Here is a 16,187-nt window from a genome sequence, read left to right on the forward strand (position 1 = left end):
TTTGGGACATCCTCGAATTCATTTAACTCGCTTATCGCTCGTTTACATTAATCCTGCCATTAGAGTAATTACGTTGGAATCTACAGGTCGCGTCGGAACGTGCAGCAGGTGGGAGAGGAACACACCGAAACGAAGATCATCCTAGTTCCGATCGAAGCTGGTTTCCATGGAGAGAGAGAGAGAGAGAGAGAGAGAGAGAGAGAGAGAGAGAGAGAGAGAGAGAGAGAGAGAGAGAGAGAGAGAGGGAGAGGGAGAGAGGGAGGAAGGGGGCGAAGGGTCGAACGTGACTTCATACGGGAAAGGGGACGTCCCGTTAGCGAGCTGCCCAACAACGCCGTGGAGACCGAAAACTATCGGGAATCATCTCGAGACGAACTCGTTTAACCGAGCTCGCCTATTCGACGAAGCGAAACCACGTTGCGGCTTTCCCACCGGCAGTTGTCAAGAGATTATCCTTAGGCGAATCCCTAAGCTTCTTTCTCCTCTCTTACGCTGTAGATCTTCTCTATACACTGTGTGTTAAAGAAAAAATATTTAAATACTTTTTCACTCGGACGTGACATACTTTCGAATAAATTAATTATTTCGATCTCGCGGGATTTGAGAATATTTTCGAATAATTGCATCTCAACCCATCCAATATCTAACCGTTTGATCGAATATTTATAGAATATCGGTATCGCCGTTAGTCCTTTTAAAAAGCAAAAAAGAGATTTCCGAGGATTAATACGGACGTATCGTCGACGTTCTCCTATTATTCGCTATTCAGGATAATATTATCCGTTACGTAGGAACGTTCGATTATCATCTTCGCCGAGCGATTAGTTTTTAATCGTTTAAGAGAAACGAATTTATTTGTAAAATAAATATTTCGTTTCGAACCTAACGAACGTTTTAACGAACGTATATTTTCGAGAAACACCCTGTGCATTAAGTCATCGTTGTCGTCGCCTGGCCATTCTCACACCAATCTTCATTCAAACCCAAGAAATAAGGAACAAAGTGAAGCGTCCGCCGTCTTGTCGTGCACCTGTCGTCGACCTGTCTTCGTTCCACCGTCGCTGCGCGTTAACATATACCTCTTTAACGAAACTTTGGAATTTCGCAACAGCGTCGAAGACCGAGAGAGATGGACGGACGAAACGATTACGGGCAGTGGTGGTAAAGCAGCACACGGACGCGTCCGTACATACGGAAATGTCATTAAAGCGTTACACCTAATTGCACCATTAGGGTATCCGTCTAATGCCAAGTTGAAACCGCAATCCGATTTCGATGAAATTTCGAAAGCGACGAGAGACGGCCACGATTACTCCTTACCGATATTTTTCCTATCGTTGTATCTCCCTCGTCAAATGTAATAAAATGTAGTTTCGGATAAACGATTTTCGGAAAAGTTTTGAGATATTAATAGAGTCGATATATTAAGAGAGCGATTTTCTCTTTTAATAATTTTTTTATTTCATTACGCGTTTCATTCACGCGTATAATACAAAGTAGTAATAATAAATGCTACGTTACAAAGTATCGCGCAGAAATCGAATAGCTCGGCTTGCTATAAACCGTACGCGTAATCCTCCACCATAATGGTATCTAAATGCGAATCATTCGATATTCCGATTGTATAGGATCTCTCGAATCACGGCAAGCCGATATTATCGTGCGGATATATCGGCGATACCAATTGCATTTGCTTTACTCGCGACTGACGGTTTCGTGGTCTTGTAAGTGTAAATATAAACGTACTCGTATATCGTTCTAATAGATGGAACGAAAAATATTAATAATGATGAGAAAATGACTTTGAAAGGATATTAGAAGATTGCGAATCAAAAGAAAATTCTTCTGCTCGCGTTGCCAACCTATTCAACGTCTTAACCTCTCGCACGTCCCTTAACAAAGCTTTTTGATTATTACCTCCCTCTCTCTCTCACTCTTATCGATCTTCGAAAAATCTTCGCAAGACAGAGACTCGTGGGAACAAAGAGCGGCTACGCTAGAAAGAAGAAGTTAATTGCAGACGCCGTTCTTTAGATTCTTTTTTTATTTCCCCTTCTACTGGCAACGTAAAAGAGAGAGAGAGAGAGAGAGAGTTGGGGAAGAACAACGAAAGAGGCTGAAAAAAGGGATGCGCGTGTGCGTAACTCGTGCGTTTACTTACACGCTTATATACGTGTCTGTGTGCAAAATCACGGCGTTCTGCCCCTGAAAGAACTTTAATCAAAACTACAAGAGAGAGAGACCTACTTTCTCATTCGTTCATCCTCGCTTCCGACTTCTATTTTCTCTCTCTCTCTCTCTCTCTCTCTCTCTCTCCCGCTCCCGCTCCCGCTCTATCTCTTTCCGTTGGTACCGCGTAGCCGGAGAAGAGTCTAGGCAGAATGCCTCGTGCCTGGCAACGATGCTACATTGTCTATGCCACTTTATTGTCGCGACCGTTAGAAGACCATCCCAGTTGTCGTCGTTTTCCAACGAAGCCGGAGTTTGATTTAAACAACGCGGGCTCCGACTCTATCCTCCAACTCGCAAGCTATTTTTCCTCAAAACTTTACGAGACGAAGAAGAGGAAAAAATATAAAAGTGCAACTCTGAGTGCAGAGAGATATCTTGACGCGTTTAATTCGTCTTCTTCTTGATAGTCTTCGATACAATGGTACAAGTAATAAACAATAAATGAGAGTAAAGAAATCGCGATTCGTTAATTAGATCGCTCTATTTAGCGAGTCATCGTAAAATAATATTCGAAAATGGTGCGGAATTGGCAAGATGACTAGCGTCGACGATCTCTAACGATACGTTCTAATCTATTCGCTCCGCGGCATTTGGCGAAACGGATAGCCAAGTGCTAGGCTAGAATCGCTTAGAAATGGACGGAATATCGTTAGGCTCTTTAGGAATTCGATCGTTCGATTCCAAGAAGAGAATACTCGCCGAGGCTAAATAATCCGCGTTATTCCGAGTGGTTCGTCTAATGGATATACCGCGAGACGTTTCGACATTCGTCTCCATTTTTCCTTCCTTCCGAGAACGATTCGATCGTGCCACTCGACGACGGAAAAATGCATTTCATTCTTCCGTCCTATTTATTAATTACTCTCGTTATCACGATTATCCGAGTTTTAATTAATACTTTAACACTACTCACTCAGTCGCGAGTATCCACGATCGAAAACTCTACTCGATGCCGTTGATTCCAGCTACTGTGTGTCCAATTAAAAAACGCGTCATTCTCGTAGTCGATTCCTTTTAAAGAGAAATATCGATTATATTTCTTGTAAAATCGATCGGGTCGTGCAAAGTGAGCATGCTGACTCGTTTCGATCGTAGAGCCGCGCAAAGTATCTCGAAGGGGAGACGGGGGAGATCTTATTTCCTCGGCGTAGCAGGTAAATCGAAGGGAACAGCCACTAAAAAGAAGCAGATGGAATCGGATGGAAACATCGCTAACGATTAAGCTTATCTTTTAAGAAAAGGACCGACTCGACAAGCTCTTTTTCATCAAGGCGAGAACTCTCGTCCGACCGGCTTCTCTCTCTCTCTCTCTCTCTCTCTCTCTCTCTTTCTTTTTTTTCTAATTCCGATCAGTCATGGGAAGCAATTGAAAGGAATCGTTCTCCTTTTTATTAGAACGCAACGTTATTAGCACGACCACCAGTGGATTTTCACCTAAAATTAAATCCTGATAGAAATTTTTGCTTCTTTCTTTCTTTCTTTTTCTTTGGGAAAAAAACCAATGGATAGGCATGATATACCTACGAAATTTATCCATGACAGTGATTCTTTTCTTTTTTCTTTCGATAACTTTGACGACGTATCCGCTCTACGAACGCTCTACGAAAGCATTGTTTATTAAAAAGTATACGGTATTGGAGATATTCTCGACGTTAAATTTCAGTGAGCTTCGCGAATAAAGTTCTTACAAGTTTCTCTCTCGTCTCGGGTACTCGGGCATTCGTCGTTAAGATATATTCCAGATATATTTTTGCATACTTTTATATACTACTTCTATAAGCATGCATGCACTAGACGGACTTCTATACATACGCCGTACGTACGTATCTATGTCAAGTGAAGCTTTCGATAACAGCTCTCTACCGCTTTATTTTACGCACTACGAGCGTGAAAGCACCTCGGAAACTCGCGAATGAAGAAAAGAAAGAATGCAAAAAAAAAAGAAAAAAAAAAAAAAAAAAAGAAAAGAAAAAAAGAAAGAGAGAAAAGAAAAAGCGAGAGCGAGAGAGAGAAACTATCGTACGAGACGTTGAATTCTTTCGCAAAACCTCGTATGCCATTATATCAATTCATTATATATTAATTTCAAATTCCACTTTTAAATTTGCCAAAAGTCTCTATAAGGCGATCGTAAAGAGTATTCGGACGTTTTGCAAACACACGATGTACATCTACGATTGATAGAGAAAATGATAAGACGACGCTGACAAAGTGCCAAAGTGCCTTCACGTTTTACGTTGAAATTTCTGACCGGTGCGACGAAAGCCCTAAGCTTTCGCCGAGAGCTTTTATAAGAGGCTTCTGAATTTGGAATATCGAGGAAACGACGAGTCGTTTAAGTGACGTCACTTACCAGTTCTCTATGACGCCGACGTTCGTGAAATTCGGTGGAAAGCTCGCGGCCGCCATAGGTGGTCGCGACCGATTACTCGAGCCTCCCTGTCACTTCCGTCTCTTCTCGGGGACACCGACGTGCTCTGCATGAAAAAATTGACCAGTCGATTAGACGACGTCGGAATTTCGGTTCTGAAAAAACAAAAGAAACAGAAAAGAAACACGGGTGTTCATTTTCAACCAAATGACTCGTAAACGCTTCCAATTGCCGTGAGAGAGAGAGAGAGAGACGAGATGCGATTAAGCGTCAAACACGAATTGAACGTTACGTCGAAATACGTTACGACGTTCTCCATTGTGTTCCATCGCAACGTATCGAGATCCCGATAACCGAATGCACGATAATAACTTTCAACAGGTCCCACGATCGTCTCCTTCGAACGTACGTGCATAATATATCGTAGAAGGATACTGAGCAAACTGTTGTTTGCAACGTTATGTCTAACGATAAGAAGCATAATTTCAAGTCGAAATAAAACGATACACCATTGCTATATCCAATTACAAGTTATCAAACTTAAATTTCTCCACTCTATTCCGACTTGTTTCAACGAGTAACAAAGTTTATCACCAAGCAAACGAGATGATCAATTTTAGGGAAGCCTGCATAAATGGTTAAATAAGACATACCGGTGTTATAAAGGAAACCAAGTAGAATTTCTTATGGTTGAGAAATTTCTATTATATTCTAAGAAACGAAACGTTAGAAACTTGAAATTAACGGTGCAAACGTAGATCGACTTTCGCGTCTTGCTTCTCAAAGTCGACGTTGAAGTCTTTGCGTTGTTCGAAGACGTTTACTATGTCTGTAATTTGAATCTCAATGATAACGAACGAACGTGAGAAGGGTTGACGCAATACTTGGAAATCACTGTCGTTTCTAATGAAATACGCCAGGGAAGAAAAGTTCATTATTATCTTACAACTAACAAATTATTTCGAGAAGGAAGACGTCGTCACATTATCGCGAAAGAATTGTTACGGGAACAATGTTGATCTATGAAATAGCAGCGTCTAAAAGAAAATGGCCTATACAATATCCTCGTCAAAATTATGCAACTTTTCTATCCGACAATTTTTTTCTACGAAGCATAATTTCAAATTTATTCAAAAATGCGCGCCTTATATGTGCCCTCGTCGTGAACACCCACACGGTGACGCGCTATCTTCATTTCTATCCTTCTCGTCGGTATTCCTTTCTCGCATTATTATCTTTCTGCTTTCGGGTAGCACTTCGTCCCGCAGGCAGTCGGTATCGGTAATGAACGATCTATTGTGCCGTTGGATGCTCTTTGAGGAAGAGAGAGAGAGAGAGAGAGAAAGAGGCGACGGAAAGGAGAAACGGAAAATAAGAGAGATGGGTGCTGAACGAGCGAGAAGGGCTACGGAAAGAGTATAGAAGAGGTATGAAAACGGTACTCGTTAATGGACTCCCACCAGACACTTTTACCCTCTTCGTCTCTCTCTCTCTCTCTCTCTCTCTCTCTCTGCAACTCCCACTTCTTTCGAGGCAGCTTTTAACAAGCCCCAAGCGTACAGAGTGCGAGAGAGAGAGAGAGAAAGGTGGATTTGTTACACGTGTAAGCTCGTCTCAGTACATATCGTGCCGTTGTGCATCATTATCGTGCCCGAGCGCGTCTTTTTAGCGGCTATGGAGAGAGAGAGAGAGAGAGAGAGAGAGAGAGAGAGAGAGAGAGAGAGAAAAGGACGAAGCAATGGTTCAAGCCTAGTGCAATGCAGCCTAGACAAACATATAGCGGTTCTAATAGCAACGTTAGGTGGGATCGTTTTCATTAGGACGCTTAAACGTGACGTTGAAAATTGGCAGATTTTTTCTTCCTTTTTTCTTCTTTTTTCTTTTTTTTTCTTTTTTTTTTTTTTTTATTATCGCGATTTAGATCATCGGACAGGATAATGAGAAAGTACGAGGAAGCTCTTCATAGTTGTACACTATCAATCGTGATCTACCCCAACCTTGATTTTAACATTTTCAAGCAATGTTTTTCAAGAGGAAAACGAGAGAGAGAAAGAGAGAGAAAAGTATTTGGTTCGATCGGTAAACGATCAATCGGCGCTCTCTTCGTACGTTTATCATTTGCGATTCTATGTCTTCCTTTTCCTTTCTTCGTTGAGTTTCATTTTCTATCCCTCTCGTCTCATCGGTTGTCTGAATATTTGATCGACGATCGTACACGATAATTCGGGTCCGTTCGAAGATTCGCATCGTTATTTATGTATATACTAGGTACAAGAGAGAATAAGGGGAAGGACAGGAAACTAGTTTGGTCCTCTTTGGGAAAGTTTGGGCCCAAACTTTGCCAACTAACGAACGAGAAGCCGAATGAGATGTATTCGCGAGGAGTACGAGGACGAATACACTCGAAGCTGACTAATTAACATCGGGAGAGACAGAGTGTGTGTGTGTGTGTTTGAGAGAGAGAGAGAGAGAGAGAGTGAAATCGATAGTCCCGCACCAGTTCGGCCAACGGTGAATCGTTGTCGCGCGAGCGCATGCACGTCGTTAAAAAAATCGAGGACTCGAAGCCCGCATATTTGGGTTAATTGAGGATAATCCATCTTTTCCAAGACTATCCATTTACTGGGTTCTTCATAAACCGACGTTATTTTCACGTGCACAATACCTATCTCTCTCTTTCTCTCTGTCTTCTACTTTGAATCATTTTCCATGACGAGAAAGAGAGCGAGCGAGCGAGCGAGAGGGAGAGAGAGAGAGAGAGCGAGAGAGAGAGAGAGAGAGAGAGAAGAATTTAAAAAGGCACACGATCCGTTCAACCTAATTTCGTTAGCGAAGACCTCGTTCGTTTCAAGAAATCCTATATTTTTATCTTTTATTTCTCTCTCTCTCTCTCTCTCTCTCTCTCTCTCTCTCTCTCGAAAACTATACACGGAATTGTGTGAGAGTTTCCAAGTTTCTAACTACTGAGAAAGAGAGAGAGACAGACGGACAGAGAGAAGATGCACGGTAATGCCATTTGCAGTTCTCCCGTTCCGTATCATTTCTGGCCACGAGTAGAGATACCAGCCGTTGTGTAGCACCGTCCTCGAGTACCGGCAAGTCTAGATAATAATATAATAGTAGTAACGTATTCGAATAATGTGCACTCGCTAACGTGTCTACCTGCATATCTGTATACGTATCTCGACTATTGTAATTGATATAAGAGAGCTAAGTATATTTATGGGCGTACCTACGAATGAATACAAAGTATCATTGACGAATCTCTTGGTAGATAGTATCGTTGAATTTTGTACCATAGAGATCTAGATATAAACAAATAAATAATATCGCATAATGTACAAGTTGGCATGTAAATCCGCTGCCCGGACCGCTTCTTCTAGGTGGAAATTCTTCCTTTGATTTTTATTTCCTCGTCATCGTACTAAATGGGGTTGCGCAGGCGCCAGGGTGACTGTTTAATCCCCCATTCCTCCCCACCAGCTTTCTTTTGGTAACCTTCCAAGCCGACTTCCGGCCGCTTGGCCGAGGTTCAACGCGTTAAACTACGTCCACGTAGAAAATTTAACGTACGGAACGCGAGCATCCGTAAGTATTAGAAAAAGATGGAGGAAAAAGTCGTGTGAAACTAATACCAGCGATACCTGCATAATCGTTATGTAACGAGAGAACGCGGAACCTGCCTTTCTTGCATCTATTCGATTTTCATTCGGCCATATCGAGCAACAAGAAAAATATCTGATAACTCAAATTTATAAAAGATCGTTGTTGATGTCGTAAAGAAGAGAAGAAAAAAACCGGCGGGGCGGGGGGTGGGGGTGGGGTGGGGGGGGAGTAGGCGGCGGGGGTGTGGTGCAAAAAAGGCTGGATTTTTTATATGAAGGTGGAAATGGAGAAAAGAAAAGATCAATACCGAGAAGAAAGAAAAATCGACGACTCAGCGTCCGGCTATTATCCGTCGATCGTTCGTTCCAACGTCCTTCGAAGATTGGCCATTGGTCGTTTTGAATTTGATGAAAAAGATTGCCGTAGAAAGAGAAAAGAGCGATGATAACGGAATCTCGATGGGGAATCCATCACCGTTTATCGTTCGAATGACGTCCAAGTATCCTGGAAAACGGATCTCGATGACGACGTGAAAGTCCATAGAGAAAATGGAGAGACACGGTAAAAGATGTATCTACTGGTAATAAATACGATAAAAATAATGTCCATATATATATATATATATAGACGATATATATAGGAGCCGATCGAGGAGAGAAGTAAACGGCACGATATCCGAGCTCGAACTGGCTCCGACATTGAATCCGCGTACTTACGTCCTTCAACAGTCCGGGAAATCTAAGACGATTCGCAAGAACCTACAAAGAAAACAAAATAATACGAAAGGACGAGAGAGGACAAACTTTTATCGGCAGTCTTTGTATCTATCGGTTGGTACTTTATAACGACTTTGAAATGGTTGTTTTTAACAAAAATAAAAAAGAGGAAGGGGAAAGAAACCAACGGAGAAGGACGTTGGAATGGTAGTCGTACGAAGGGGAACACTTTTGCTCGCGGTACTCGCTTTACGGTTCGCGTGCAACGCCACTCCAAATGTAGGTTGCACGTCCTCGAGTGGTCCACGTTGGTTCTTGATTTTTTTTCCTCTCTCTTTTTTCTCCTTCCATTCGAAGGGATCCGCGCCCTTAACTTGCGCTTTCCTTTAACTCTCTTTCTCTCTCTTTTCTTTTTTTAATTACTTAACCCTTGAACTTTCCACATCGAACGCGTTCGATATACTTTTGTCGTGTTGTTCTTTTATTATTTTACTCCTAGATTCCTAGATTGTCTTCATAAGACAGGTAATCTAGAAAGTTGGGATCATTTATCTTCGTTGGATAAAATCTGCTCGCTCGGAGGAAGATTTTGTTAACTCGTTGTTCGAAATAAAAACTAAAAGAAAATTAAGTGTCAGGCTGCGGGATAAAAATTGTCGAGAGAAAATAATCTAATCGAGTTATTCAAAGTTTCTAATCTTTGATTCTTTCAATACTGGTTTCACTTTCTCTTTATCTAGTATAAGTAGGAAGTCGTAAATCCGGTATTTGCCGTTTCTCAACGAGAAGGGGATCAAACCTTGGCGACTATCGCGGGATCGAGATAATAAACCAAACGAACACAATTAAATACGCAAGCGACTTAGTAAGCTATAAATAAGACGCGAGGAATAGCTAGGATTGCTTTTCACTGAACGTCAATGAACGACAACGAAGATTACGAAAGAAGTACGTGGGCGGATCGGAACGTTCGTTGGTCATGGTCCATGTACCGCGAGCACCTTGTCCCTGCCTCTACTCTCTCTCTCTCTCTCTCTCTCTCTCTCTCTCCCTCTCTCTCTCTCTCTATTGCATCATGTTCTTGTTGCAGGAAGAACGATCGAGTCGGAAAGCTTAATGGATTTCCCAGGCTTGTCCCTTCACTTCTGCTTTTGTCTCCTGAAATTGCGTTAGTTTCCTTTTTCCGACCCTTCCTCCCTTTCTCCGAAACCATCGAATAATTTACTGTGTTAATCAAGCGAAGGAGAATATAAAAAAAAGAAAAAAAAGAAAAAAGAAGAAAAGATCGCGACGAGCAATGAGAATTAACGATATATATTCCTTATATATTAAATAGCCAAAAGACGTATTTAAATAGCGTGATAATTTTCATAACTCCCTATAGATAATCGGTATGCTAGTCGTTAGCATAATTAAAAGCCGATCGATTTTACGCAAGACGACCGAGGTGAAGAGGATTGAATCATCGTTGGCGGATCTCTCGCCACGGGAGATTTAAAGGGCTCGGCAGTACATAAGCTTTGAAGAAGGAGAAGAGAGAGAGAGAGAGAGAGAGAGAGAGGGGAGATAAAGCAGTGTAGCGAGGAAATGAGATGGGAAATCAGATGTCGATTAGCGCCTTTCTTCGACGACTACCGACACTTCCTCTACTTACTCTCTTCTCCTCTCTCTCTCTCTCTCTCTCTCTTTGCTTAAGTCTACAGTGTCTGACATTTTCTTGAATATACCTTGGCGATGTACTTTACGCGAAAAACTTGATCGATAGTATTTTTCGTGCAAACGGCTATACAAGTATTTATATTTGCGGTAGAATTAACATATTTCATTCTCTCTGCTTTTATCTGCTAATTTGTCTCTCTCTCTCTCTCTCTCTCTCTCCCTGCTTTTCGATCGACATTAATCTTTCTCGAAAGAAGACGTACGAATTTACGAGCTCCGACGGACGTTCGTCCGTCTGTTACTCTTGCTTTGAAATTCCGATGATCACGGTAGCCAATTAAAAAGCAAATATAGACGATCCAAATGAAAATTTCTCGTCTGTTTCACGCCCCGGATGAAAGAAAGGGAAAGAAAAAGGAGAGAGAGAGAGAGAGAGAGAGAGAGAGAGAGAGAGAGAGAGAGAGAGAGAGAGAGTATCGAATTTATAGGTACATCTCGTGGTCTCTGTCCTTAACGATTTGTACGTTCGATAGTAAAAAATGAATTCTAATTGAATAAAGATAGATTAAAGTATCCTTAGATAATCTCGATCAACTCGTCTCGTAAATAAATCGTCGACGTAAAGAAAATCATCGACGTAGTTTCGAGCGTCCCGTTCCAATTACGAGGGTGCTTTTTAGAAGAGAAACATAGCCCACGTACGTTCTCGTAAATAGTAAGCTTGCCTTTTAGAGCTCAGTAATATTTACGTGGCTCGATCGAGGAAAGACTCGAGGAGACACCGTGTAGGTATCGGCGTAAACTAGGTAACGCGAAGAGAACGGATCTCGTTGTAATTTACGTTCACGTAGCGAGCTGATTAATGGTCGCATGCGATCAGACGCGAACGGGCAGTCGGTTACGAGAGCCTCTCCTATCTTTTGAAAAATGATTGGATTGAAATATTTTTCAATAATAAATTTCTGTTCTTAATTAATATCGTAGGTAACGTTTGACGGTGTCACGTAGAAGCGAGAGCCATCGACTTATCGTTGTCTCCCTGACAAAGTAGTCGGAACTCTACGGGAGTAGAGTATTTTTCAAACTTTTCACTTAAACTTTCTGCAACGAGCTCCCAGAGTCAAAGTTCTCGAGCTAACGCTTGCATTATCCAGCTCGGGCTATGCGCATCCTTCGACTTCCTCCAGCCGTTGAGAATTTTTTCACTTTTTACGAGGCTCCATTTCGAGTTTTCGATCGAAGACAAGTATAATAAAGTATGGATATCACAATAGCTCGATATTCCAAGGGTTTTTACAATCGATATTCCAAACTATCCAAGTCTCCCCGATGTCATTTCAAATATCCACGCGCATTTATCTACTTCTAATTCGATCGATGAAACGCAATAGGTGCACACCACGTTCAAACGTTTCATTTCGCGAAGCGAACCTATTCGAAGCATTGAATTCTCTACGATTCGTCGAAGCACGAAATATATCTCTCTAGGTACGAGATATGTGTATGTGTTTTCGGTACCTATACGTGTTACCTCGATGTTATACATATGCTTGATATCGGATCGAACGTTTTACCGCAAACATACCGCAACGAATCATTAGAGAAGTTTCTATGCAAACGGGGAAGAACCGATGCAAAAGAAAGAGAGTAGGTATCTCTTTCCCTCTCTCTCTCTCTCTCTCTCTCTCTCTCTCTCCCTGGGCAAGGTCGCAAACGTGCTCGGACCAAGCCAAATTCGTCGTCGGGGCGGGTGTAGTTTGAACCACCGCCAAATGTGACTAATCCCATGAATGCCGCACACCGGGCTAACTGGAAACGTCTCTCGTACTCTTTATAATTTATCTGTATACACACACACACACACACACACACACACACGCGCGCGCGCGCGCGCGCGCGCGATAGGAGGAAAGAGAGGATTCTCTCTTTCCTCCTATCGTACAAAGTGTCGAAAAGAAATGGTTGCTAAAAGAGAAAAGTAAAGACTCGGTTCGATAACGGTGCAATTTGATATTTTCTTTTCTCATTAACATCTGAAAAGTCGAGCGTCGAGCGCGTCGTCGCGGAAAAGACGAAAGTGCCTTTGTCTTTCTCGAAAGAAATTCTTCGAAAATTATTCCGTGAGAAAGCATAGGACGCGTACGGTATATGCTAGGAAGCGAGTGTTGCAATTAGACCACTCTGGTAATTACGTCGCAATTAAGAAATTACGTTTTTGTTCTATCCCGTCGGAAGTGGTAATCGTAGGACGACGATAATCTTCCTAGGACTATCGAGGCAAACGCGACGACGTCGCGATTCATTTCATCGACGAACTCGCGTGATGATTTTGGCCGCACCCTTCTCTCCTCCTCCAAATTATTTTCTACCTTTCTGTTTCTTTCTTTTTTTTCCTTTTTCTTTTTGCAAGTTCATGTATTAATTTTTTATCGTCAACGTTGCGCTCGAGGAAATTCAGTTTTCCATTAAACGCGAACATTTCTTTCGCAGTTACTCCGTTTCATCCACATACCCGCTTTACGGATTTCCTTTGGACCGGTGGACGGTTAGGATTTTCTCTAAGCCCCGTTCTCCGTGTTTAAGCACGGAAAAGTAGAATAAAAGCGTGCTTCGTGATACCGTCGCGTATCGTCTCTCTCCTCGAGATACACGAGAGTGTTCGCGCGCGCGCGCGTGTGTGTGTGTGTGTGTGTGCATGTGCCGCAAAACACGACGTACATACCTACTCGTGCCCCGAGAGCAAATTATGTTTCTTTTCTACTCGTGTCTCGTGATACGTCCACAAAACCGTTGAGAAAATTCCATCCCCATTTAAAAGTTAATCCGTACCAAGAGATATGACGACGAGTGAAAAGTGAAAGGAGAGATCGACCAAAAGAGACTTCGAAATGATAATAGTAATAAGAAAGAATTAATTTTCTCCTTTCGTTTACGTACGTCAGACAAATGGAGAAACGCGTTAAATAGCGTTATCGGTAAGACAGGTACATAGAAAATCCTGATCGTTGCAATACTATCGAATTTCTCGAGCTATAGACGTTGTGAATCTGTTCGAAAAGGAACGGAAAAAGAACTGATAAAATTGATTTATTCCGAGATTTCGTTTGATTCTCTTTATAAAAGAGCCGTCGTTGATAAGTATCCCTTTGTTCGTCGCTCTTTGGCTATCGTTTTCAAAAGCGATAAAGCCAGATAGACGGGATAAAAAGTCGAAACGGGCTAGTTTAGGCTTTCGAAAGCTCGAGCTAGACAATGGCACACATTTTTGTTCGATCCTAGGTGCATTCCTAGAATACACCTCGTAGTAATGCGTTAGGTCTCTGGGGAGAGACTTTTAGGATTAAGGAAAAGCAACGAACCGAAATCAAAATAGCTCATAAAACTCGCATCGAGCGAAGGTGCTTAACGTCCTTAGCGAGGAACCTTCCCTTCTGCCTCTTCATCTTTTCTCCCTCTACTTCGCTTCTTCTTTCGACGTGAATCAAAGGACCAGGTTAGAGATATAGAGAGAGTAACGCGTAAGTCGTTGCCCTACTATCGACGTTCCGCGGAGAGTCGTTTTAGTTCCTCGACAGAGGAAAAAGGAAAGAAACGAATGGACGGAGAAGGAGGATGATGATGGAAAAGATGGAGGGAAGGGAGTACAACGCGAGAAGAGTGCGAGAGCTAGAAGGAACACTCTCTTTCTTTTTTTTTTCTCTTCTTTTTCCCAGGCTATGACGAAAAAACTGTGTCGCCCATTGTCGACCGGTACACAGCGCGGAACAATCGCGATAATGAGAAAGCTACGCAGTCGAAGAGTTCCTTTTTTTTCCTCCTTCTCTCTCTCTCTCTCTCCTTTTACTTGGTCCTATCTCTTCTCTTTTAGTCAGATTCCAACTTCAATCTTTCTCTCTTTCGTTCTTTCTTCTCTCTTTCTCTTTCTGATCATCGACGAAACCTCCGAGACCTTTCCACTAATTGTTTCGCGGATCTCGATCGATCCGACATTTTCGACTACTTGTTCCCGAGACGAGAGAGGAGAGGCTTTAAAGTTTCTCGTAATCGGTCGACGCGTGCTCTTATCACGAAAGATCAATCAGAATCGAAATGTTTTCAAGTTAAATTAGTACGTTTTGTTTCTCTTTTTCTTTGAAACGCTACGAAATTAAATTGATTCAGCGAGCGCACTCGTCTGGAAATTGTTACGTCTCTCGAGAAGCGTGGCAATAAGTCAATCATGGATATCGATCGAGCGCATTCCAAAGACTCGTACATAAGTACTTACGTACGCGTCTTTTTCCGTGGTACGTCAGACGCAACATCGAAATACGTCACTCGATGCCAATATTACCGCATCATAGCACTATTCGTATCGTAGTTACGTCGGTATTACGTAAAAGGAAAATCGAGTCCTTAGACTCTTCCCTGATTTATCCTCGCGATATCGTTCGTACTATCCCAATGGAAGGAACTGCTGTAAGTTGGATGACGAATTAATCAATTGGCCCATAAAATAATTCAAGATTTCAACGACATTCGTAGATATAGACACACTCGTGTATACGAACCTTTACGAATCTTTCAAGAAACGAGCGCATTGCTTTGAAGAGGCCTCGAATTCTATGGTTTTACGATCCAAGTGCTTCGATTTAATAATTGATGCCGCGTTCGGAGTTTGACTTTACTCTGGCAATGTCAAGCTCCGCATCAGAAAACAGTGGGGGAGAAAGACAAAGAAAGAGAGACGACACACAGGCCGCGATGCGTGTCAGACGTAACGTTTAACGCCTTATTTGCCGGAATTACATACACGCACGATACGAACGAGAGTAGATTTTGTTCGTGGCTCGTAGATGCAGGCGCGCGCGCGCGCGCGTGTGTGTCTGTTCCCCCCCCACCCACCCACCCACCCCCACCCCTCGCCCCGCACGACGAGAAATCGGCATCGGAGGCAAATTCGCGTAGCGGCACAAAGCAAAAGCAGTCGCTGGAGGCAGCAACGTTTGAATAGTTTCGACGAAAGGCCGATTCGCAGGGATCCCTCTCGTGGACTTTGCCAGCACGGTTCTCGAGCCATGCCTCGAGAATCGATTGGCTGCCGTTCGTTCGGCCGGACATTCCGCCATCGCTCCGCGAATCAGAATTCCTCTCGTTTCTTGCTAACCGGCTTGTGAGCCTCTTAAGATAATACCTAACGTGCCCTCGGTCCACGCCTACTTATCCTCCTCTTTAAGTGATCTCGCGCCTTTTTTCTTTTCTTCTTTTTTTTTTTTTTTTGTTCTTCTTTTTTTTTTTTCTTCTTCTTTCGTTTATTCTCAAAGATTATTACGCGCGTAGCTAATTACGAATACGAAGTTGTTCAATACGGAATACTTTTTGCCTTTGCATCTTCGAATTCGATCTATTTTCGTAATCACCGTCACTATTGCAGATACAAGTTAGTCTCGAGAGCGTCGAGCCGGCTCTCTTATTAGACAAGACGCACTCTAGAAATAATAAAAAGATCGACTTCTGGCACACACAACCGAGTCGTGGACGTGGCAAATCCTTCGAAGACCAAAATACTGCTATCCGAGAAGGCATTTCTTCCGCAGAGTGCCAACGCGTGCGATCTTTCAACC

General features: G+C 42.5%; 1 long non-coding RNA gene across 1 annotated transcript in view; it reads right to left on the reverse strand.

Annotated features, from left to right (window-relative positions):
- LOC124956254 overlaps nt 1-16,187 on the reverse strand; it is a 63,376-nt gene that overhangs the window by 25,730 nt on the left and 21,459 nt on the right. Inside the window, exon 2 of the long non-coding RNA XR_007103182.1 lies at nt 4,586-4,758. This is a non-coding gene — a long non-coding RNA (uncharacterized LOC124956254). The remainder of the gene's footprint in view (nt 1-4,585; nt 4,759-16,187) is intronic.

This window comes from Vespa velutina, chromosome 21, assembly GCF_912470025.1.
Source record: "Vespa velutina chromosome 21, iVesVel2.1, whole genome shotgun sequence".
NCBI classification, from domain to species: domain Eukaryota; kingdom Metazoa; phylum Arthropoda; class Insecta; order Hymenoptera; family Vespidae; genus Vespa; species Vespa velutina.